The sequence below is a fragment of the Vombatus ursinus genome, unplaced genomic scaffold, assembly GCF_900497805.2.
Source record: "Vombatus ursinus unplaced genomic scaffold, bare-nosed wombat genome assembly UNPS02014798.1, whole genome shotgun sequence".
NCBI lineage: Eukaryota > Metazoa > Chordata > Mammalia > Diprotodontia > Vombatidae > Vombatus > Vombatus ursinus.
Genome location: NW_020954576.1, coordinates 65,402,687 through 65,429,024, shown reverse-complemented (window position 1 = coordinate 65,429,024; position 26,338 = coordinate 65,402,687). Strand labels below are relative to the sequence as shown.

General features: G+C 35.1%; 1 protein-coding gene across 1 annotated transcript in view; it reads left to right on the top strand.

Moving 5' to 3' along the window:
• Positions 1-26,338, top strand: part of LOC114049583 (lysosomal-trafficking regulator-like) — a 247,660-nt gene that overhangs the window by 668 nt on the left and 220,654 nt on the right. The window lies entirely within an intron of this gene.

The window sequence follows — 26,338 nt, the reverse complement described above, 5'->3', positions numbered from 1 at the left end:
ATTTTAAGGCACCTTCGATGAGGGTATTTGGGAGAAGGAAAAAATCAGGGACATTTATTGAGAAGTGATCCAAGAGTGTTTATTTGGCAGGTTCTGCTACAAGATCTTATAAATTTGTTAGATCAATAGTTAACAGCAAAGAGAGGTAACAAAGACTCTCAAATTAGCTTGAGATGATCGTGTGAGAGGCTATTAAACAAGAACTTGAGAATGGGATAGTCCCTACCTTAAAAACAAATACACACCAGAAGCCTATTATAACTGACTTCATTATACAAATTCATTTATTTGATTGGACAAATCAAATTTGTCTCTCTAATTATAACAATTATCCACAATAAAAATCTGATGAGATGAAGCATGATACAGTGTAGAGAACTGGCCTTGGAATCAGGAAACCCTGAGGTCAAGTGCAACCTCACTGACATACTAGCTTTGTAAGCCTGGGCAAGTCATTTAATCTCTCAGTTATGTTATGGTCCACTGTCTAAGATTATATGGATTGTAGAGAAGGTATGGACTGGCATTTAAAGGAGTTTCCTCATCTGAGAATTCTCTATTCCAATGAAATCACAGGCCCAGTCCCTATCACTATGTTAAGCATCTAACAACACCTCATAGCATGTGTGGTATCCTTTAGTCCTATCCTCAATAGAAAAATTACAAAGGAAATTCACTGTATTTACCTTCCAATGCTATTTACCAAGAACAAAAAAATCTTTTTTAAAATAATATTTCATTTTCATTCAATTACATGCAAAAACAATTTTTAACATTCTTTCTTTTTAAGTTTTGAGTCCCAGATTCTACCCTTATCTCCTTTCCCTCCCCACACTACTCCATCCCTGAGATGGTAAGCAATCTGATATAGGTAATACGTGTAAATCATGTAATACATTTCCATATTAGTAATTTTGCATAAGAAGACTCAAACAAAAAAAAAGAAAAGAAGAAAGTGAAAAATAGTATGGTTCAGTCTATATTCAGACAACATCAGTTCTTTCTCCAGAACGAGATAGCATTTCTCATTATGAGTCCTTTGGGATTGTCTTGGATCATTGTATTGTTGAGAATAGTCCAAATCATTCATAATTCTTCATCATGCAATACTGCTGTTACTGTGTACTATGATCTCCTGGGTCTGCTCACTTCACTTTGTATCAGCTCATGTAAGTCTTTCCAGGTTTTTCTGAAATCATCCTGCTTGTCATTTCTTATAGCATCCATTACAATTATACACCTTAACTTGTTCAGCCATTCCTCAATTGATGGGCATCCTCTCAATTTCCAATCCTTAGCTTCCACAAAAAGAGCTGCTATAAATACTTTTGCACAAATAGGTCCTCCCCGCACCCTTTTAAAAAATCTCTTTGGGATACAGACCTAACAGTGGTATTGTTGGGTCAAAGAAGAATAAGAATATTCATTTGAATGTTTTGAGGTCTGGTTGTTTTCTAGGAACCACAGCAAAAAATACTACCCTGGAAAGTGAGTAAGAGAGAGTGTGGAAGGAACTACAATAGCTTAATTAACAAATATCAGTTTGACTGAATTATTTTAATCCTGTATTACATTTGTTATATGCAATCTGGTAGTAGTAATTAGTAGTGCTTGAAGTTGAGAAGCCCTAGATTCAGATCCTGCCTTTGACTTTTACTAGTTATATGACCTTGGGTACATCATCTAACCTCCCAAGGCCTCAGTTTTCTCATCTGTAAATATGGAGAGCCAACTAGATTGCCTCTGAGGTCCATTCCAGTTCTAAAGCTATGATTATACAACTGTAACATCTACATGCCTCAGAAGCAAAGTCCTGTAGTTGAGATCTATACTGGCAGAAAGAGCTCCCAAAGCTGATGAAATCACAGACTGTTTTTCTCTTGGATATTATGTTAGATAACTTGTGATTATGTACCATTAAATCAAAGTAGAAATATCTCTTTAAAAAAACCAACCACAGAAAATAGGTTTACTATGAATGTATATGTTGAGCCTATATCAATTTACATGCTGTCATGGGGTGGGGGAAGGGGAAAGATGGAGAGAAAATTTGGAACTCAAAATCTTATGGAAGTGAATGTTGAAAACTAAAAATAAATAAATACATTTATTAAAAAACCTACAATCATAGTAGACTATTCTTTCAGAAAATCCAATTTTTAAATTGAATTGATACTTCTAACCAAGATTCAGATAAATAAAAGGAAAGAATCACAAAAACTTGTGGTAGATATTTTTAGGCTGAGCATGAAAATTATGGATCAATTTAGTTCCCTGGGTCATATATTGGTAAATGGCTGAGCAGAAAGAAGGGAAGAAGGGTTCTTAACCTCTAGAATAAATATAAAAAATGTCTTGTACTCCATGTAATGGTTGATGTACTCTGTAATTCCTAAATGTGTAAATAGCATTAACACTGAACACACATTATCTTCCAAAATCAATCACATATTTCAAATATACATGCCCACATAAATAACTACAGCCTGATTTCTTTGATAGCTGGAATGAAGTTGGATGCTTCAGAAAGAGAAAAGATTCTAGAAAGTTGTAATAATAGATAACACCTACATAATCCTTTAAGGTTTATTAAGAGCTCCACAGAAGTTATCATATTTGATTCTCTCAACAACCTTGTGAGCTAGGGACTCATCCCTATTTTACAGATGAGTAAGCTGAATCTGGTAGATTCTGGAAGAGGTTAAGTGACTTGTCTCAGGTTACATAGCTAGTAATTGTTTAGTCAGGATTTAAACTCACATATTCCGAGTACAGCATTCTATCTACTATGCCACTTGAAAAAGAAGAACATTTTCTGGCAGAGCTGAAGGAGTAGTTTCAAACTAAGTCACTAAGATCACACAGTACAGCAATTGATAGCAAAAACTAGATTACCACTAAAATCTTTTCACGAATAAGATGATTCTCAGCAACCCAGAAGAAATTTGTATGATCCTTTCTTTTTTTAATTTTGTAAATACTTTGTGCAATATTGGAATTAATTTTTCCTTGAATGTTGAGTAGAATTAACTTATAAATCTATGTGGTCCTAAGTTTCTTTTCTTTGAAAGTTCATTTATATCTTGTGCAATTTCTATATCTGATGTTAGGTTCCATTCTTGTTCTGTTTAATTTCTCTGTTTCTTGATCTATATTTCATTTTTTCTAATCTATTCATCAATTTCATTAAAATTGTAAGTTTTGTCAACATATAATTGGACAAAATATTTTTAATAATTTCCTTTATTTCCTCTTCATTTGTTTTAAATTCTTTTTTATTTCTTATGTTGACAACATGTGTATATGTATATATGTATGTGTGTATATGTGTGTCTACATATATATGTGACATAGACAATGTGGAAATTAATTTTGTTTGACTATCCCTATTTGTTACAAGGATCTTGTTTTTCTTTTTCTTTCTTCCAAAGGGGAGGGAAAGGGAAAAAATTTAATTTAAATTAAATTTAAAGGAAAAAATATAAAAAATAAAGTCAACCATTTTATTGTATTTGATGTCCAATTTTACCCTAGAAGATGATATTCAGCTTTTCATGGCAAGCTATTCTTTTAAAATCCTTTTTATTTTACCTTTTTGGAATATTGTATTCCAAGATTTTCTATCTCTTCTAGTAGTGTCAGCATCATCTTATGTGATCCTAATGGGTTCCGTGGTGCTTGAACTCTTTGTTTCTGGCTACTTGCAGTACTTATTTTTTTTTACCTGTGACCTCTGCATTTGGCTATGACATTCCTGGATGTCTTCAATTTTAGATTGAAAACCTAGAACTTTTTTTTTCTTGATGTGACTGATAGATTCTTTCTATTTTCACTTTGCCTTATGATCCCAATAGATGTAAGCAGTTTTCTTTTATGACTTTTTGAAATATGTTATTCATGGTTTTTTGTTTGGAAATCGTTATCAGGGAGTAAGATAAGTCTTAAAAGATCTCTTCTCGATTTGTTATTTTGATAGAAGTTACTTTACACTTTCTTTTTTAATTTTGATTTTTTTATTTCATTCTATTTTTTTAGTCTCATAGAGTCATTGACTTCTGTTTAATCCATTCTAATTTTCAGGAAGTCTGATACTTGTGTAAAGTTTTTTCATCTTCTCTAAGCTATTCATTCTCCTTCCATTTTTCTCCTCCAGAGCTCAGTCTTTCATTTATAAATTCTTTTTTTCTCTTGCTTAATTTCTTCCAAGTACACTTACATTCTCCGTAATCGAGTCATTTTTTTCCTCTGAGGTTCTGATAGTAGTTGTTAAAGAGTTACTTTTTTCCTTTGGGTTTACCTCTTAGGAATCTCTTGACTCATAATATTTCTTCACAGTGTTTAATATCTTCTGTTTGTTCATATTTGTGGCCACTTTTCCTGATGTGGGACTTTGCCCCACAGCCAGGTTCTAATTCCTCCTGCGTTCTTGGATTGAGTGGTCAGGCTCATTTTGGAGCTGACCTTAGTTTCTTGAGTCTCTACTGCTGATTTATACCTCCCCTGAGTGTCTAGTTTCAGACTATTAGAAGGTCTCCATGGATTACCCAGGTTCATGGTGCTGTAGTCTTCAGGGGTCTCTAGAGTTTCTTAAGTCAGTGTGCTTTGGTTTTCTGACCCCACTGACACTTTTCCATCTGGGAACTGCAGGCTTCCTGCCCATTAGGAATGATGATGCAGGGTTCAGATTTCCCTCAAATGCCTCTGGCCCAAGAGATGGCAGGCTTCTGACTTGTTTGCTTATGCTTGAGCTGCCTTTTCCAGTGCTAACAAGCTTCGAGGTTTCTTGCATAGTCCTGAGGTAGTAAACTGGAAGGAGCTTACCATTATTTCTCTTTGGATTTCTTGATCTGGGTATTTGATCTGGTACCCTTTTTTGATCTTTTGCTGGCATATGCGTGGGAGAACCAGGTTCCCCAACAATTTTTACACCACCATTTTAATTGACTAGAACTATTTATACATGCACACTTCCAGGTTTCATCTTTCCATCAGTGTCAATAATGGGTTCAGATCATAACCCTTCTACACCTTAATAGATGTTCCTTGAGAGTTGCTGTGGCTGCAAAATTCATTTTCCTATGATCAACCTGATGATATGAATAATAACAGCTAGTGATGTTTATAATGCACTTTACATAATTTTCTCATTTGATCCTGATGAAAACCTTATGAAGTAAGTATTACAGGATGGTTATCCCCATTTTGCAGATGAACACATTGAGGCACAGAGAGGTAGACAACCTTGCTGTAACTGTTTTCTTACCTCTAAGATGAGAGGCTTGTATTAGAAGATCTAAGATCCTTTTTAACTCTAAATCTATGATTCTAAGTGTCTAGGCCACAGTTATATAATTAGTACAGTGATCTGTGAATTTGGAGAAGTGGACAAAAATACTTTTGATGTGGTTTCATTTTTTTGACAGCATTGTTAAGAAATGTGTGTCCTACTGACACTAGGCTGACAGCACATTTGACCTTGATGAGGTGAAACTGGATGGAGATGGTTTTAGTTAGCTCTGCATTGGCTGAGTGCTGGGTTTTGTGCTGTATTCATGTGCTCCATTGCTCCTTTTGCTGCGTTCTTAAGAATGGAATGGAGTCAAAAAATTTGTCCAAGAGATGGAGATAAATGGGCCTCAATGACCTGGGAACTCACCTGATTTAAATCCCATTGAAACTCTGTGAGTCAAATTAAAGCTAGACTTGGAAAAATGTTTATGAAAAGTATGCTTATTATCTAATATATTAGAAGTATGTCTTCATGATAAAGAATTAAAGATAATGTCAAAATCTTGTGAATGTAATGTCAAATCATGTGGAAAAAGTGATTAAAGAAAAGAAAGACATTCTATACCAAAGGTTTTTTAAAGTTGTAAAAATGTGTTGTTAAATTAATTAATTAGTAAATGTTGTAAATATAAATTGATCCCAAGTCTCTCCATAATGATGGCAGCTAGGTGGTACAGTGGATAGAGTGCCAGGCCCCAAGTCAAAGACTCATCTTATATAGAATGTATTTAGTTACTTAATTCAAGGCTTGATTAATCAATCAGTAAACATTTATTAAGTACCTACTATGGGCCAGGTAGGTGGCTAAGGAGATAGAGCCCTGAATTTGAAGTCAGGAAGACTCATCTTCCTGAGTTCAAATTTGACCTCAGACACTTACTAGCTGTGTGACACCAGGCAAACTATTTAACCCTGTCTGCCTCAGTTTCCTGATCTATAAAATGAGCTGGAGAAGGAAATGGCAAACCACTCCAGTATCTTTGCCAAGAAAACCCCAAATGGGGTCATGAAGAGTCGTACACAACTGAAATGACTGAATAACAACTTTCCATAATAATAATATGGCTATCATTTATATAATGCTTTAAGGTGTGCAAAGTATTTTTCTAATACTATTTCATTTGATCCTCATGACACCCTGGTGCTATTATTGTCCCCATTTTACAAATGGGGAAACTGAGCCAGGTAGCCACTAAGTGACTTGCCCAGAGTCACACAGATAATAAGTGCCTGAGGCAGGATTTGAATTCAGATCTTCCTGCCTCCAACTCTAACATTCTATTTTCTGTATCACCTAGCTACTTAGCACCCTTTTCATCATATCATGTTGCCTCTGCGAATTTAGCTGGGTTGGTCCTTGGACAATTTGAGTCTGTTGACAAGCACATACTTGAAACCTTTCCAGTTTGATAAGATCTGCCCAGAATGTGTGATCACCTGACATGGTTTTCAGGAACCCAGGGTCACTTCCAACGGAGCATGAAAGAAACTCCATTTCACATACTCATATACATAAATAATTATGTAGAAACATGAATCTATATTTCCAACAGAGAGATATAAATGTGAAAACATACAATGTTATGTATAGTTACATCAATTATTCTAAAATAAATAAAACTTTAGGCTAATAGAACAATAATCAATATACTTTCTCTTTTTCTATCCAAGAATTAATAAAACAAAAACAACAAAACCAAACCGAATACTAAATAACTCTGGATACAGGTTCAGGGCACAGGACTGACACTTGTTATATAGTAATAGGTTAGTACAGCTCCGTGGATAACCACTTTCTAAGTTCAATATTCCAGGCAATATATTACCAAAATGTTGATAAGTATGTTGTATGATACAAAATCAATTGCCTGGTTAAGGTAAAAAAACACCTAGATTCAATTTATTCTTCTATCTGGGTATATCAGATTTATCTCTTTGTCAGATCTAGATGATAAAGTTAATCTGACAGAATATGTTCTTTACAAAATCATGCCGGCCATTAGCCAGGCCTGTTCTTTTTAAGGTATTAGTCATCATAAAGAGCTATTTTTTGAATGCTATAACCAACTATAAAAGTGTCAATAACATACAGTCCCTGTCTTTATGAAGCTAGATATCACATAAAGCAAAGTAGATAGATGTGACCTTCTGCTTAGGACTCCAGACAACATTTTTCTTTGTGACTCTCTAATTCACTTTTATTATGCATCACAGTATTGATTATTTTGTCTTATGCCCCTGTAGACTGTGGGAGTCAGGGGCTTATCTAAAATTTCTATCTTTCTAAGCCCTACTGCAGTGTTCCATATGCAATAGGTACTTAAATGTTTTTCAAGTGAATGATAATGTCTCTCCTCTGGGAGCTTTTATATAGTGAAATGACACCAAGATGCATACATGCATACATATATATGCACACACACATACATGTACAAATGTACACATGCACATAAACTCAGTACAACATGCATGTATGTAATATGTGCATGTATGTGTTTATATATGTATATATAACATACCATAAAATATAATTTATAATGTATCTGTACATACACAATAATATGGTATAAATGATCACAGGACTTAATGTCAGAGAATCTTGGCTTTGCTACCCATATGACCTTAAGCAAGTCACTTAATCTCTCTGAGCTTTCTTAAGAGCTTTTAAAAAAAAAGGCCCTGACAATGCCTATATTTATGAAACCAGAATGATAGCATACTCTAGTTTACTTCCCATCTTTGGTTTTGGCTTGCTATACTTACTGGGTGTGGCAAAGGTTATATTTACAGTTGCTGTTGATTAAAAGTGAATACAAAGACACTGGTGTCAAATGGTGACATTTTATTGAGTAATAAAACAACACAGATTGTTTGGGGAGAATTGACCTGTTGGCTTATTATTAGTTATTATACCTTCACTGAAGTCCTACTTTTATGCCTCATTGTAGCATTCCAGTGACCCTAGCAAAGATTTTGTTACTGGAATATTACCTCTGGGAAGATTTTGAGTGTGGGCCCAGTTATGTACTATCTTTCTGTAAGTTTGGGAAGACTTGTAACCAGTCTTACTCCTCAGAGATGAACCATTAAGAGATTGACCATAACAACAGAGAAGCTGTGATCTGTGTCAGTGAAGGAAGAATCAATTCACAACCAAACCGTAGTTTCTTAACATATAGAACTAGATATCATATAATGTGGATAGAGAGTCAGCCTCAGAGCCAGGAAGACTTGGGTTCAATTTCTGCCTCTCTTCTGGCCATTTGATCCTAGACAAGTCATTTACCCTCTTAGCGTCTCAGACAACCTTCTGAAGACCCTAACTTACAAAGCAGGTGCTAACCTGCATTGGTAGAGAGAGTTTCCTCTCTTGGAAATTCCCTATACGAATTAAATTACAGGTTCCTAACTTATCATAACCTATCTGAGATGTTGGTTACACCAAAGAGGTAACCCTTGGCTAGGGAGGAAAACAACCTTGCCAATTTGCAAATTATTTTTTGTAAGATGTGGATGCTATCAGCAATGCTAAATACCAGAGGATCTCCTCTTTTGTTTCTTATTCTGAACATGGCAGAAGTGATCAAGAGTAAATAGAATAAAATTGTCAGGAACAAGTGCAGATCTGGGGAGGAATGACCAACTCTTAAAAACAGGCATAGAACAACAGAGTTTATATGCCCATAATAGTAGTTAAAGGAACTATTTCCTTCTCCTCCCAAATAGCCCCAAACCATTTTGCTTATTGACTGATTGATTTCTCTTCATTAAAAGTTGACAACTACAAGTAGAAGGCCCACATTATGGTTGTCCTCAGTGTTTTAAAAAACCGATTTAGATACCTGCAAAGTAAAATAAAATGCCACCAACATTGTGTAAACACATATGAGTCCTTTATGATAGATGGCAAACTTAGGGTTAAAAGCCTGCTTTCTGACAATCAGCAGAGCCCAACTGCCAGTAAATGGGATGTTGCCTAGATTGCCTCAGGAAACTTTTGTTCTCTTATTAAGTCTAATTATCAGTCAGCAGCTGAGTCCCAGAAAGGGAGCTATAAGCTCAATAGAAAACAGGTTAAAAGAGGTTATCCTGAGTGGTGAGAGGCCTAAGGAAGATGTTTTTCTGTGCAATTCCGTCACCTCTTTCCCTCATTTAGTGACCCTAAAGTGACAAGGAAACAAGGTCATGGGTTCAATAATTCCACCCTCCTTCTTGTTTCAAAGGAAACCTAATAGATTTATTTAGATCAAAGGAAGCTTTCTTTTTTATTTCGGATACCAAACATGTACAGAGGGCATAGCAAATAGCTACTTTCTGCACTTGGAGTCAAGAAGGTAAATGGGGTACTAACCTAGTGGCAAGCTCATCCAAGGTCTAGGGTTGTTGTTGTTTTCCTAGAAAGTATTGTGATGGGTACCAGGAAAAATTGGTACATGTGATAACATACAAAAGATCCTTATTAAATGTAATACTGAAACCTCACATAGTACTTTAAGTTTTATGGGGTTTTTCCTATGTTTTTTCTTGTCTGTTTTTGTTATGTCATCAGTACAGGGAATTCTCAGTGAGGGAGCTCCTTCTACCAATGTAGATCAATAACTATTCTACATCTCATCATTTTAGAAAGTTGACTTGGTCACTGTGAGAGAAATGACTTTCTCAGGGCCATACAGCCAGTATATGTCAGAGGCAGGCCTTGATTTTCTGAGCTGGAAACCAGCTTTCTCTTCACTACAATATACTGTCCCTCAGTTTAAAGGTTTACTTCATTAATAATTTTTCCTTAAGGTTTACAAAACACTTTCCTCATAGAAATCCTTTGAGGTGGGTAGCTGCTAGTAGTATTATCCTCACTTTACAGATGAGGAAACAGAGGCTCAGGAAGGCTTCGGGACTTGCCCATAATCACATAATTAATAAAGTTTGAATTGGGATTCAGGTCTGGGTCTTTCAATTCCACTCTTTCCACTATAAAACATGGTCACAGATTCAGCTAAAGTATAGTAGTTTCTGCTCCTTTGACAGACAAATCTAGGGTGCTTTCCTGATTAACTACCTTAAGCTATGCATTGCTGGATAATAGTCTCAAGACTGATGTACCAGAACATCCCACCTAATCTAAAATCACTGACTTAGAGCTGGAAGTCATCTTAGAGATCATCTACTACAATTCCCTCATTTTACAAATAAGGACATTAGAATGTGTTTCCCAAATTCGGAAAGGATGAGAGGATCAGAGATTTAGAGTGGGAAGATTCATAGGAGTTATCTAGTCCAAGCCTCTTATTTTAGACATGGGAAAACTGAGGCCCAGATAAGTCAAGTCATGCCCAAGGTCATGTAGGTTGTAAGTAGCAGACTTAGCATTTAACCCCATGTCCTCTAACTCAAAATCCAGCATGTTCTTTTCCACTTTACTACACTACATCTATCTGAAGAAAAGTAAGGGTTTTTTTTTGAGGGGGTGGGAAATAAAAACTTAATGGTCCCATACATTTTTATTTACCTACTAAAAATATGGAGAACCCCTCATCCCCAAGATCTAATAATTCTAGACTTCTAGTCCAGTTTTTGTGTGTTTGTTTGTTTGTCTCAGTCTAAACAAACATGCACCACCTATTCACCTGGTCCTCTGAGAATCTTTTGCTTACTTCCAAGCACATCCCAAGTGATACTTCCTCCCTAAGGCCTTCCCTGATCCCAAACCTTCACTTCCTAGTACCTTGCCCTCCCCGCTTACCTTGTATTTGTTCTGTAAATATCTCGTAGATGCTATGTGTATATGTTGTTTCTCCAAATAGAATGTAAGTTCCTTGAGGGTGGAGATTGTTTATTTTTTGTCCTGGTATCCTCAGAACCTAGAGTGCTAATTCATAGCGGATGATTAATAAGTGCTTGTTAATTGATTGGTAAATGAATAATTTTATAGAAATACTTTACCTTATGTAATAATAGCTAAATTTCTGAAAAATTGACTCTGAATTAAATTCAGAAAAGTAAGTCACATTTTATGATGTACTAATTATGCTTTTGAAAACATGTCCCTACCTAGCTCACGCTTTCTGCCTCATTCTAAGTTCAATGAAACGATCAACTTACTTCAAGCAAGGCACTGTGCTGAACAAAGGGTTTCAAAGAAAGGCAAAAACATAGCCCCAGCCTTCAAGGAATTCACATTATAATGGGGAGATGATCTCTGCGTCACTACATACTTAAAAGAAATCTACAGAGTAGATGGAAGATAATTTCAGAAGAAATGCATTTGGCATTGGGAGTTGGGGTGGCCTTAGAAAGGCTTCCTGCAGAAGGTGAAATCTGAGCTGTCTTGAAGGAAACCAGGGATTCTAAGAAGCAGACGTAGGGAGAACAGGGGGAAGAGAAAGAGAGACAGACAGACACAGAGAGAGAAATGCAGGGGGAGAAACAGAGACACAGAGAGAGAGAGAATATTCTAGGTGGAAGAGGGGAGAATTTCTATTTAAACAGGTTTTTTTTGGTTCTGTACTACTTAGCAAACATCAAACTTAAGCATTTCCATTTATACAGAATGACACAAAGAGAATTTTACTCAAACTACAAATTTCTATTATGTATGACTGCGTTAAAATAAAACAAAAAATTTAACATATTAGTTTCAAAACCCTCTTCCCTTGTCTATATCTTCTTCTGAATCTTCTTATATATTCTTATGTACATTTAAAAAAAATTTTTGTAATGACTTTTATTCTTTCTTTCTTTCCCTATCACTAGTGCCCTCTCCTCTCATTAAAAAAAAAAGCCCTTCTTTGTAATAAATAAGCATGGTCAAGTAAAACAAATCCATATATTGGTCATGTCTGAAAAAGTATATTGCGACCTACCCCATCTAATTCACCACCTCTCATCAGGTGGTGGATAACATGCTTTTATCAATAGTCCTCTGAAGTGGTGGTTAGTCATTATAGATGAGAATTCTTAAGTTTTTCAAAGATGTTTTACTTTACAGTGTTGTTACTCATATAAATTGTTCTTCTGGTTCTGCTAGTTTCACTCTGCAACAGTCCACTTTTGTCTCCCCAGATTTTTCTGAACCCATCCCACCTATTATTTCTTACATGGAAATAATATTACATTACATTCATTTACCATCATTTGTCCAGTCATTCCCTAATTGATGGGTATGCCTTTAATTTCCATTTTTTTTTGCCATAGCAAAAAGTTGCTATAAATATTTTTATACACATAAACCATTTTTTCTTTCTTTGTTCTCTTTGCAGTATGTCTAATTGTGGTATTGCTTAGTCAATGGATATGCACAATTTAATTATTTTTGGGGTATAGTTCCAAACCACTTTCCAGATTGGCTGAGCTAGCTCACAGTTCCATCACTGGTGTATTAATGTACCTGCCCTCCCACATTTGTAAATTTTTTTTGTCATTTTGGCCTATCTGGTGGGTGTGAGGTTGAACCCTAGAGTTGTTATAAAGTGCATTCCTCTCATTATTAATGATTTGGAGCATTTTTTCCTGTGGCTGTTGATAGCTTCAACTTCTTACAGATCTGTCTACTCATATTTTTGACCATTTCTCCACTGGGGATTGGTTAATTACCTTAATCCAAAGCTCAAGGCAGATACCATTTGCAAGGTAACAGCCCTCCACTTTGATCTTAATGATATTGCAAGATCAAAAGAAAAGAAAATTTCTATATCAGCTATTTGTATTTCTCCAGTGCCCTAATAAAAATACAAAGAGCCGAGTAACTTGTTTTGTTTGTTCCTGGGAGAATTTCATTACAGTCCTTTGAGTCCTATAGGAGGACATGCCAAATTAATTCTCTATATTTTTAAATACATTACGATGAATTCATATACACTGAATCTCTATGTTTTGCTATACACAGTAATCTAGATTCAAATCTATTTAAGCAGTGTACCAATTTTATGGCAGTGCTTTGTCTTTCAAAATAGTTGGGTTAGCACAGTGCCTGGGCACATAGCAAGCACTTAATAAATGCAAATTGACTGACTAGCTTCCATCTTCACTACTCTGCTGAAACTGCTCTCCCAGTGGTCGTTAATAACCTCTGAGTGCCAATTCTGATGGCAGTCCTTATCGTCTTTTTCCTTTCCAGATACTGACGCTCTCTACCATGCTATGCCACTGCATAATTACTCCTTTCTTGGATTCAACATTACCATGCAATCCTGGTTCTTCTACTATTTCTTTAACAACTCCTTCACTTTCTCCTTCCCTGACCCCTTGATTTCTTCATAACCTCTTAAGGCAGGTGTTCCCCTAGAGTCTCTCTTGGGTTCCTTTTCTTCTCTCTACCATTCCTTTGCAATCTTAGTCACTTTGATGGTTCCAGTGATTACTCTTATGTAGATGATTCTTAAATCTCTGCCTCCACCCTTGACATTTCTTGTGAGCTGCAGGCTTTCATCTTTAATTGACTGTACGACATCTCTAAAATGGTTGTCCCATCAGTGTCTCAGATTCCACACATGTGAACTAAACTTATTATCATTCCTCAAAAATTCGGCAGAAACACAGGTATAAAGAGCAAAGGTAGGATGATCAAAATTGGAGTTACTTATGGGCAACCCCCCTAAGGAGGAACTGTTGATAACTTCTTCAGAATATCAGGTTCAGGAATTCCTGCTTCTCAGACATGAGTCTGCACAGCTTTTACATCATGGAAAAAGCTTATGCTTCTGCCACTGATTCTCCAGGGCAGAGTCTAAGGCCTGCTCTTATTCCATTACTACCCATGATGCTGCCTTCTCTGGGCTGAAAGGTCACCATCTGTGAGATATTTGGTCCTGAGATTCCCCTCTTGATGGCATGAAACTTACAGACAACATGGGGGGAAATGGATACCCAGCCCCTGGGCCCTTGTCTGATACGAGCTCTTAGATGGTGAATGTGGCCCCCAAAAGTGGAAGAACTTCAAGGGACTAAAGCCATAATATGGATAAGCAAAGGGACCCATACTTTGTACCCATACTATAATATCAGTAATTTTTTAAAATATTAAAGCCTTCTATAAATGTCTATTATTAGAAGGCTAATAAAGAGTTTTAAACAGTCGAAAAAATGGGAAAAAAAGAACAACAGGATCTAAGAGGTCATCTTCCTTTCACAGATGAAGAAACAGAGGACCAGAGAGGTAAAGTGATTTGTTCAAGGTCATACAAGTAAAGGAGTGGGAATTCAAACCCTGGTCCTCTGATTCCAGATCCAGTGCTTTTAACCACAGTACTGCCTTTCTGTTTGTGACACATCTATTCACTTCTCCATAGGATGAGTAAGGAAACCTCATGCTATCTTTGATTCTTCTTTTTCGTATTTGGTCACTCACTAAATCCAGTCAAATCCATCTCCATAGCATCTCTTGCTCTCACTTCTGACTCTCAGTCCTCACTGCTGTTGTCCTCATTATGATTCTCCTGGACTATTGCAACAGCCAGATCTTTCTACCTCTCTTCACATCCTTTTCTATTTTTTATTAGGCTGCTAGATTTTTTTTTTATATATAACTTTGGTCAAATCATTACTTTGTTCAAAAAACTTAGCTGTTTCCCTATTGTCTACTAAGAAAGGTACAAATTCTTTTCTATTCTTCGTTGTTCCCCATAGAATGGCACAACTTGTTTACCTGATACTTTCCTCCACACATTCTACTCTCCATCCCTAAATCATATTTGCTATCCAAACTTAAGTATCCTCTGTCTTATTAGAATGTGAATTGCTTGAGAGCAAGGAGTGTCTCACTTTTCTACTTGTACCTCCAACACCTAGCTCAGAGTTCAACACACAGTAAGTGCTTAATAATTGCTTTTTCATTTTTTCATTCATTCACACCCCACACCTTCTCATATTCATGTCTTTTTCTTACACTGTTCTCTTTGCGTATAATGTCATGCCTCCTCCTCTTTTAACTGTTGAATGCCTCAATATCCTTCAAAGGCCATCTCAAATGTTACTTTTTTTCTACAGAGCTTTTTCTGATCTCCATAATCAATAACAACTTTCACTCTCATACTCATATAGCTTTTTACTTAGTAATACCATAATGCACTTATCATGTAATATTGTATATTATAATTCTTTTTGTGTGTGATTTATCCCCTTGCTAGATTATAAGATCCATGAGGTCAGGGACCATGTCTTATCTAAACTTCATACCTCTCTCAGTGCCTAGCACAGTTCCTTGTACACGATAGATACAATAAGTATCAAGTAAATGAATGAATATTTCTGTATCTTCTGAATCTCTCTATTTTATTTTTTTGCAGTAGATCTTAGATTAATGTCAATAAACTTAAAAGATATCTCTTGAGACCAAACCAAGTAAGTCTGATCTTGGGTTTTGTTGAAATTCATTCAGTCCCAATCCCCCTGCACTTATTCTTTTTTGTACCATATGTTTAGATAAAATTTGAGCATATTCCCTCTTTTGCTTCCATAGACAATTTATTAAAATGCCCCAAATCACAAGCTATTTCAGTAATTTTCTTCTAATTTTCTTACCTTTTTGTCAAACCTGGAAAGGACTGAAAAAAAAAATCTACTGTTCCTGTATCAACCAAGACAAAGGGAATTTGGCACATAATATCTTAGAACAGTTGCTAACCAGTTTAGGATGAATAAAAATGTAATTTCACATTAAAATCTCTGATACAGCATTTTATCCATCTAATTTGAGCATTTTTTTTCCTTTTTGTTCTTCAATTAAAGTCTAGGTTACCAATAAGGGGAATTGAGCTTACTGGCTACTGTGACATATAAATTAGAATGAAATCATTCTCCTTTAGAGTGAAATCACAAGGAGGTAGCTTTTTGTTAACTGCCAGTTTCTAGCCTAGGAATCAGTAAAAAAAAAAAAACAAAAAGGAAAAGAAAGATACACATTATTCAAATTAAAGCAATAAATTGCTACCTTAAAATTTTTTTATAAATGTAACTGCACTTTTTTTTAATCATCTGAAATAGCTAACAACCATTCCAAGACAAAATTAAACAAACTCCCCTTGTTAATAAATCTTAGACTCTAATATAGACTGATTCACAAAGACTGGCACATTTTGTAATTCAAATTCACTATTCTTTTAAAAAAAATTTTATTCATTTGTTTGTTTTTAGTTTTCAACATTCACTTCTATAAGATTTTGAGTTCTAAATTTTCTCCCCCTCCCCTCACTACTCCCTCCCCAAGACAGTGTCCAATCTGATATAGCAAATTCACTATTCTTTAAGGTACTTAAGTGACAGTCTAGTAGAACTTAAGCCTTCCCTAAGACTGTGGAATGCATATAGCATCATTGGATCTGTTTTCTGCTCAAAGGCAATGTGGTTTAGTGAAAAGCACAGGATTTCAAATCAAGGGACCTCGGTACAAATTCTAGCTCTATTATTTACTGTTTGACCTTTGGAAAATTACTTAACCTCTCTGAGTCTCAGTTCCTCATCTGTCAAATGAGAGGGTAAAACAAGATGGCCTCTTGGGTCCCTTCTAACTCTAAATACATGATCTTGCCTCAGACTGGCTGTGGGACACTAGTCCAGCCACTTATCCCCTCTTAGCCTTAGTTGCCTTATTTGCAAAATGAGGAAGCTAGACTAGAACAATTCTAAGGTCTCTTCCGTTTGTGGCCCAATATGTAAACACTTTTGGATCTGTCCTTTACAAGCAGTTTTCTTATTCTCTGGATTCTAAAACAGGGATTATATCACACTCTACAATGACTCTAGAAAGTATTGAACAGCTAGTGAAGGTTAAAGTAACATTTTAAACCTGCAGTAAAACCTCAGATGTTTAGAATAGCTGAGCAGTGTATTTGATTAAGGTATAATTACTTTTGGAAGGGGTGCAGCTAAGTGACACAGTGGATAGAGTGTTCTGCTTGGAGTCTAAAAGATTCCACTTCCTGAATTCAAATCTGGTCTTAGACACTTACTAGCTGTGTGACCCTGAGCAAGTCACTGTTTGCCTCAGTTTCCTCACCTGTAAAATGAGCTGGAGAGGGACTAATGGCAAACCACTCCAGTATCTTTGCCAAGAAAACCCTAAATGGAGTCACAAAGAGTCAGATACAGCTGGAAAATGACTGAACAATAACACTTTTTGACTAAAATGTAACACCCTATTAAGTTAATATTTAAACTTGAAATTGAACCTACAGAATAGGGTTGAAAGCTGGTGTCATGAAGTTACCAGATGAAAAGTGAAACATAAGAGAAAAAAAGGGAGAGAAACCATATAATCAGATTTATACAATAGGTACGAAGTTCTCAAAGGTTCAGCACCTTTCAAAGAAGAGAAGTAGCCTATATACATTGGAATATTCTAATTTTCCTCCAAGTAAGGATGGGAGATGTCAAGATAAAATTATAAAACTAGAGCTCAGTATTATGAGATGGAAATAACAGGAAAGGAAACCAGGAATACCATTTATAGCCTTAATTATTTATATACCAAATATGAAACTGTGAATAGAAAAGTGAACTTGAATTTTTTCTTGAAGAGTTAAACATAATCTGACTTGAAATCACACAGAACTCATGATATGAACACAACAGAAAGATATGTTTTGTTCAGAAGAGACAGATCAAAGGATCATAGATTTAGAGCTGGAAGAGAACTCCGAGGCAGTCAAATTCAACTCTCTCCTTTTCAGATAAGGACAAAAAGGCACATAGAGGTTAAATTACTTGCTCAAGGTCATTCGTCACACACATCAAATGGTAAAGCTGGAATCTGAAGCTAGGTCCTTTGATTATAAATCCAGTTCCATTTTCACTTTACCACATGGACTCTCTAAGACCTAAGGGAGTGCAGGAGAAACTCTGCATGTCAGGAAGATATATACTTTAATCAAAATCCATGAACCAGAGAGTGAATGGGGCGAGTGAGACTATAAGAGAAAGTAACAATGGAAATATGGGAGTATACTACTAACTACTTAGTTAGGAAAAGGATATGGATGATATGTTCCTAGTACAGACTGCAAAACTGTCACAGAAAGTGAGTATAACGCTCAGTCAATAAACATTTATTAAGCACTTACATGCCAGGCACTGTGCTAAGTACTGGAAATCCAAAAATAAGCAAAAGATAGTCTCTACCCTCAAGGTATTCAGAATCTAATGAAGGAGACCAAAAGCAAACAAATGTGTGCAATTCAAACTATATACATATTCATACATATACATAAATAGAAAACAATTAAAGGAGAGGAAGCACCAGAATTAAGAGGAATTGGAAAAGATTTCCTGTAGAAGATAGGATTTTGGTTGGAACTCAAAGGACATAGTAGTGATAGGGTTTTTAATTATTCATAAATCTACTGAAAGTCTTTTTTTTCTACCTAAAGTTAAGCACTTGAAAAATTCTTGACTTGTTCTGCTGACAATTTAATCGCTCAAAAGGTAGAAGAAACAATAAGGGGGAAAGGTATATGGTCAACATGTTGACCAACAAAGAAGAACTGGTTGGTGATAGGGAAGTGTGGAGGAAAAGTGATTAGGTCATCTTGGAGTTCATATTAGGAAAAGAAGAGAATGATTGGCATAGTCAGAAATGGATATTGTATTTTAGGAATATTTTTTTAATTTCAGAGAAAAATAAATTAGACCATAATTTGATGAGAAGATTGAGGCTCTAAAAATAAATTTCTAACTATAAGAATAAGAACTGACATTTATATAGAAATTTTGAAGTTTGGAGAGCAGCTTACATATATTATTTCATTTGTCATTGTACAAAAATGTAGTTGTGAAAGGAAGAAGAAGGGGCACATCGTTAAAGACACATACCAAAGAATGGCACACCAAAGTGTTGTGTGTTAAATAAAATAAGAAAAACAAAATACAGTATTCTCCATTTATTCAGTGGTTAGATATCTCACATGACAACCATCTGGAACACAACTGTAAACCTAGAAATAAATGAAAAAGACCTCTGGGTTGCAAGGAAAATAGCTACACTATGCCAAATAATTCTCAGGTCAAACCATATTGAACTAGTAAAAACTAAGGTTACTGAGTTAACAATTCCTGACAGCCTTCAGACAGACAGAAGTGGTAGTAACATTGAATATGAGACAAAAGTAACACTAACTAGAAAATCATAATTGCTCAGAATTGCTTAGCATAGGAGTAAACCATCATATGTATTTCAGTAATAACAAAAGTCATCACCATATGCCGTAGAGTGACAGCTGAGTGGATGGATTCAACCAGAGAGTGGATAATTCTATCAAAAATGTTCCAAGGAAGATTCTGTTATGGGATGAGAGGTTGGATTCAATAACTTCTAAGAACCATTTCTTTCTTTCTTCCTTCCTTTCTTTCTTTCTTTCTTTCTTTCTTTTTATTATAATTTCATATTCCATATTCCATATAATTTATGGAATAAAACAAGCATTTCCATTAATACATATATATATTCTACCAAGCACAATTTGCCATTCCTTTTAAATATACAACAAAATTATCATGCAAACTTTTTTCTTCCTTCTCCATACTTCTATTTATCAATTCTTTCTCTGGCTGCAGAGAGCATCTTTCATCATATGTCCTTTGTAGTTAATTTGGGTATTTGTAATAGTCAAAATAACTTATTAGTTAAAATTATTCTTAAAAGAATATTGCTGTTACAATATTCTCTTGGTTTTGCTCATTTTAGTCTCCATTATTTCATGCAAATCTTTCCATGTTTTTTCTAAAATCATTGAGCTCATAATTTCTTTTAAAAAATATTTATTTATTTTTAGTTTTAAACATTCACTTCCATAAGATTTTGAGTTTTAAATTTTTCCCCCTCCTTCCTCTCCCTCCTCCCCAAAATGACATGCAATCTGATATGGGCTCTATATATACATTCATATTGAACATATTTTTCACATTAGTCATGTTGTAAAGAAGAATTAGAACCAATGGAAGGAACCATGAGAAAGAAGAAACAAAACAAAACAAAACAAAAAAAGAGGGAGCAAATAGTATGCTTTGATCTGCATTCAGACTCCACAGTTCTTTCTCTGGATGTGGAGAGCATTTTCCGTCATGAGTCTTTTGGAGTTGTCTTAGATCCTTGCATTGCTGAGAAGAGCTAAGTCTATTAAAGTCAGTCATTGCACAATGTGGCTGTTACTGTGTACAATGTTCTCCTGGTTCTGCTCACTTCACTCAACATCAGTCCATACAAGTCTTTCCAGGTTTTTTCTGAAATCAGCCTGCTCATCATTTCTTATAGCACAATAGTATTCCATTACATTCATATACCACAACTTGTTCAGTCATTCCCCAATTGATGGGCATCCTCTCAATTTCCAATTCTTTGCCACCACAGTAGGGGCTGCTATAAATATTTTTGTACATGTGGGTCCTTTTCTCATTTGTGTGATCTCTTTGGGATATAGCCCTAGAAGTGCTATTGCTGGATCAAAGGGTATGCACATTTTTATAGCCCTTTGGGCACAGTCAAAGGACACACTATGAGAAATGCTATCCACTCCCAGAGGGAGAACTGATGAACAGTTCAAAAGCTTTTTCTATATTTATTAATATAATCATATGATTTTATTATTAATACAATCAGTTACATCCATGGTTTTCCTTGTGTTAAACCAACCCTGGTATAAATCCCACTTTATCATAATGTACACTCTTTGTAATATATTGTTACAATCTTTTAGCTAGGATTTATTTAGGATTTTTGCATCTATCTTCATTAATGAAATTGGTCTCTAATTGTCTTTTTCTGTTTTTACTTTTCCTGGTTTAGGTATCAATATCATATTTGGTTTCATGAAAGGAATTGTTAGGATCTCTTTTTTACCTATTATTCCAGATAATTTATTTAATATTGGAATTAGTTGATCTTTAAATGTTTGATAGAAGTTCCTTGTAAATCCATTTGGTCTTGGTGCTATAAATAATAAATCCAATTCTAAGTTTCTGTGATTATGGTAACAACTTCTTTGTGTTGCAATATCCTCTTTTAAATTAATACTCATTAGAGATATTAGTCTATAGATTTCTCTTAATTTCTCTCAATACCTGTGGTTTGGCTATCAAGACCATGTTTGTCTCAAAGAAGGAATTTGCTAAATTGCTTTCTTTTCCTATTTTTGCAAATAATTTATGCAATATTGGAGTTGACTATTTTGACTGTTTGATAGAATTCACTTATAAATCCATTTGGTCTGTTTTTTTTTCTATGGGAGTTTGTTTTTGACTTGATCAATTTTTTTTTGAGACTGGATAGTTTAAGTTTTTTATTCCTTGTTCTGTTAATATAGGTATTTTATTTTTCATAGACTGAAAAAAAAACACTTTTAAGCAGATACATCTATTCCATTGCTACTAGGATCAGTTGTTGCAAATGTGATGGAATCCACATTTGAAGCATCAGCTTTTTGAGTAGAGAGATTTAATTCTGATCTTGGTTCATATACTTTTGCCTTGGGGGAATGGCTATTTGCAAGGTTCCATTAAATTTCCATGAAAGCACAACTCACAAAAAGCTGCAGTAGACTTATTTTTCCTGTTTATATAGGCCACATTGCTTCAAGTTATTCCCTTTGCGGTAGACTTGGATTGTTTTGTGAATATATTGTAGAGATAGATTTGGGATAAATATAAGAAAATATCTTTTTGTGTAGAATAAAAATAGTAGAAGAAATATAGGTAAAAGATGGTCATTCTTGACAATGGAGCTATTTTCTCTTTCATTATTTAGGATTTCACTAATCCTTGTCTTTGACCTTAAGATTTTTTTTTAGGTCTAAAAAACAATTTCTCTTATTCTCTCTTCTAGTCTAATTCTTTTTGCTTTAATAATTTTTTCTTTGCATTACTCCTTTTATTAAAAAGAGTCAATGATACAAAGTAAATCAAAATAGGATCATCAATTATTAACAACAATACTGAAATACTAAGCTTTTTCTTCAAGAAAAGAATTGATATGGGAATAGTACCAAGAAACTCTCACAATAATACTAAAATTCTCTTAAAAATCAGCCCGACTCCCAGTGTCCTGTCAGAAATACAATAGCCTTACATTTTGCTCTGGAGCTTGTGAGTACCTGATTGTGTTGTGTAGACAAAGGTTGATATTCTTTGGGGAAATTATTTTCCTTTTAACCAGTAAAAAATATGAAAAAGAAAAACACACAGATGTTGTTATTTAATCTTGAATAACCAGTGCCATGAAGCCTTGGCTTGTGTATCTCTTGTATGCTTGGTGTGCTTCCTGGTACTGCATGGGTGTGGCATAAATAATAATTTAGACATCAAAACAATTTTAGTAGGACAGTGTTTTCTCAATGGAAAGCAGCAACACCCCAGCTAAAGGCATGTCTTTATCTTTCAATATTCTAACCCTTTTTAAAATAGAAGACTATCTATTTTGATCTCTCTGAAGTGTCAGTGGAACCTCTTATTAGAGTTTAAAAAATGCTTATTAATTATCCCCAAGAAGTGCTGTAAAGTACACATAAAACTAAGTGTTTGCACTTTAGAAGAGTTCAGAACCAGTATCTTCTATGGGATTTAAGTGGCACAGAGTTGCCAATTTTATTTTGAGAATATGTAAGGGAGGGGTGGAACCAAGAAGGTGAGTTGTAGGAAGTTATACAGCCAAGTTCCCTTCTACAAAACTCCTATGAATAGATCTAGAAAATGCACCAGACCAAATACTGATGGGAAAATCCAGAAAAAGTCCTAATGTGCTATTTGTCCAGTCCATCTCAGGGTAGGGAAGATAAAGAGGTCTGCTGACACTGGGGATGGGTAGGATCAAGAGCATGTTGTGCATAGAGCACTCCAGCATCCAAAGAGATTCTGTGCACCTGGGCACTACCAGACCCATACTGGGCCACTGCAATGAGGACAGGTGCTAAAAACTGGCAGCTTTGTCACCTACTATCCAATTGGAAGAGAATGGGTTCTGAGCAGGAGATAATGTTCCTGGTAGGGAGGCCTTGCATAGTATACCAAGAAAGGAAGAAGTTCAAAAGTAAGCAGCAGTGATGTGGCTCAGACCTCTGGGACCGAGCAAGCTATTGATTCCAGCACCTAGCCCAACCTACAGAGGATTAACCAGGGCAGGAATTTCAGGCCAAAGGGGAGCCTATAGTTCCATTACTTTGAATAAAAAGAGCTTTCTAGCTAGCTGATAGAGGCTGAGTCCAGCAGCATTTACTATTGCACTGACCAAAACCCAGGTCAGGAACTTGCAGAATTCAGATCAGAGGGACAACAGTCAGAATTTGCCCTAGATCAGACCACTACGGAAGCACTAAAAACTTATAGGTCTCTAGCCTTTCCCTGTGATCCCAGAATAACACAACACAATACCCCAAGAAAATAGCAATAGGACCAGCCCATATTTTTTCTCTCAAAGTATAGCAGAGCTCAACCTTAACATCATGTCTGAAGTCAGGAAATAGGGGAAAGTAAGGAAATAAACATTTATATAGTACCTACTATGTGCCAAGCATTGTGCTATGCATTTTTTTTTTTACAAATATTATCTCATTCGATCCTCATAGCAACCCTGTGAAGTAGATGCTATTATCATCTCCACTTTACAGTGGAAGAAACTAAAGCGAACAGGTTAAGTGACTTGCCCAGGGTCATATAGCTGGTAAGTATCTGAGCCTGGATTTGAATTCAATTCTTCCTAACTCCTAGTCCAATTCTACCAACTGTGGATAGTGGAAAACATAAATTACTTGAGAAAGAATTTCCTATTTTATAAAAAAAACTACTGGGAAAATTGGAAAGCAGCCTGGCAGATAATAGGCTTAGGCTGACACTTTACATCATATACCACAATATATTCTAAGTGGATATGTGACATTAATATTAAAGATCATACTATCTAAAAAATTAAAAGGGAAGTAAATCATATTATATGTCTCTCACAACTATAGGTAGGAGAAGCATTCTTTTTCTTTAATAGTTTTTTATTGATGTTTTCTATTTCTTACATCAGCATAGTTATTCCCAGTATCCTTTCTTCTTGGCTCCCAGAGAGCCATCCCATGTAATAAATTTTGTTGTCACTCAGTCGTTTCAGTTGTGTCTGACTCTTCATGACCTTATTTGGGGTTTTCTTGGCAGAGATACTGGGGTATTTTGCTTCTCCAGCTCATTTTACAGATGAGGGAACTGAAGTAAACAGGGTTAAGTGACTTGCCCAGGGTCACACAGCTAGTAAGTATCTGAGGCTGGATTTGAATTCAGGAAGAGGAGTCTTCCTGACTCCAGGCACTCCATCCACTGTATCACCTAGTTGCCCCCATGCATCAAACAGAATTTTTTAAAGAGGAAAGAAACCCAGCAAAACTGATTGATATAGTGAAAAAGTCTGAAAATATGTGTAATGAGTAACATTTGTGGACCTTCCACCTCCATTAAGGGGTATGTTGGGGTTGTCTTCTCATATCTCTTTATTTGAGTCATGCTTGATCTTTATAGTTTTCTTACATTCGTTTTTTATTTTATTTTATTTTTTCTTTGTGTATGATTGTTCTTTTTATTTACCTTGTTGTAATTATCGTGCATATTGTTTTGCTGGATCTACTTACTTCACTCTGCATCAGTGTATGTAGATCTTTCCATGCTTATCTATATTTATCACCAACATAATTTCTTACCTCACAGTAATATTCTATTACATTCATGTGCCACAATTTGTTTAGAGATTCCTCAGTCTCCAATTCCAATTATTTTCAGTTCTTTTTTGTAAAAAAAAGAGCAGCTTAAATATTTCGGTGTATACGGGGCCTTCCTTCTTATCAATAGCTTCCTTGGTATATAAGTTCAGTAATGGAGTCTAGGATGTATATTCCCAACCAAACAAAGAATAGAGGCAATTACAAAAAATAAGCTTACACTCCAAGGAAGCCATTGAAAAGAAGAAAGTCCTCACATACACCAAAATATTTATGGTGGTTCTTCTTGTAATAGCGAATTGGAAACAAAGTAAATGCCTATTGAAATGATGTAAAATGAAATAAGCAGGGCCAGAAAAACAATATGCACAATTACTACAACAAAGTAAATGAAAAGAATAACCATACATAAAAAAATAAAATATTGCAAACTTTTGGACTTTTTCACTGTATTGTTTGGTTTTATTGATTTTTTTGTCTTAAAAATACCAATTGTTATATAGACTGGCTCTCTGGGAGGAAGAAGAGAAAGAATATAGGGAAAACTATAATGATATAAATAAGACAAAAGACATCAATAAAGGCTTTAAAAAAAAAAGTAAATCGGGAAGCAGCTTCCTTTCTGGGACTACACTTATAACCCTAGATTAGAAATATTTGAGTGATGGTAGAGAGATGTAATTCTAGCCTGATGTCCCGCTTGGAGCCTGGAGGACTGCTCAACCTCAGTTATCCCAGATCTTGCTCGTCCCCTCCCCTCAACTTTTGTTGAGGTGAAGTGTTGAGGCAGTAAAGGCAAGATAATTGTGTAAAAGGTCCATTTATTCCTATATTAAAAAAAAAAACCTAAATGAGCATTGCATTTTAACAAAAGCTTTTTCTATATCTATTGATAAAATCATATGATGTTTCCTTTTTTGAAATAAATACTACTTATGATGTTTATAATTTTCCCAATATTGAATGAACCCTGAATTTATAGCATAAGTGCAACCTGTAAATAATCCTTTTAATATGTTGCAGCAGCCTCTTTTGTATTAACATTCATTAGAGATATTAGCCTATAGATTTCTCTGAATTTCTCTCAATACAAGTCTTCATCCATTTCATTAGAGATCTAAGTTTTATTGACATTTAATTGATAGCATAGTTTCTAATATTTTCCATTATTTACTCTTCCTTTGTTATGAATTCATCTTTTTAAATTTTTTTTTATTTCAGCAATTTGGATTTCCTCCTTTTTTGATCAAATTATTTAACTTTATTGTATTAGGTTTTATTTACACTTTCAATGAGTTTAAAAATTTGTCTCTTATTTTCAGAATTTCTATTTTTCTGAAATTGGATTTTTTTATTTGTTTTCCTAGTGTTCTTTTTTTAGC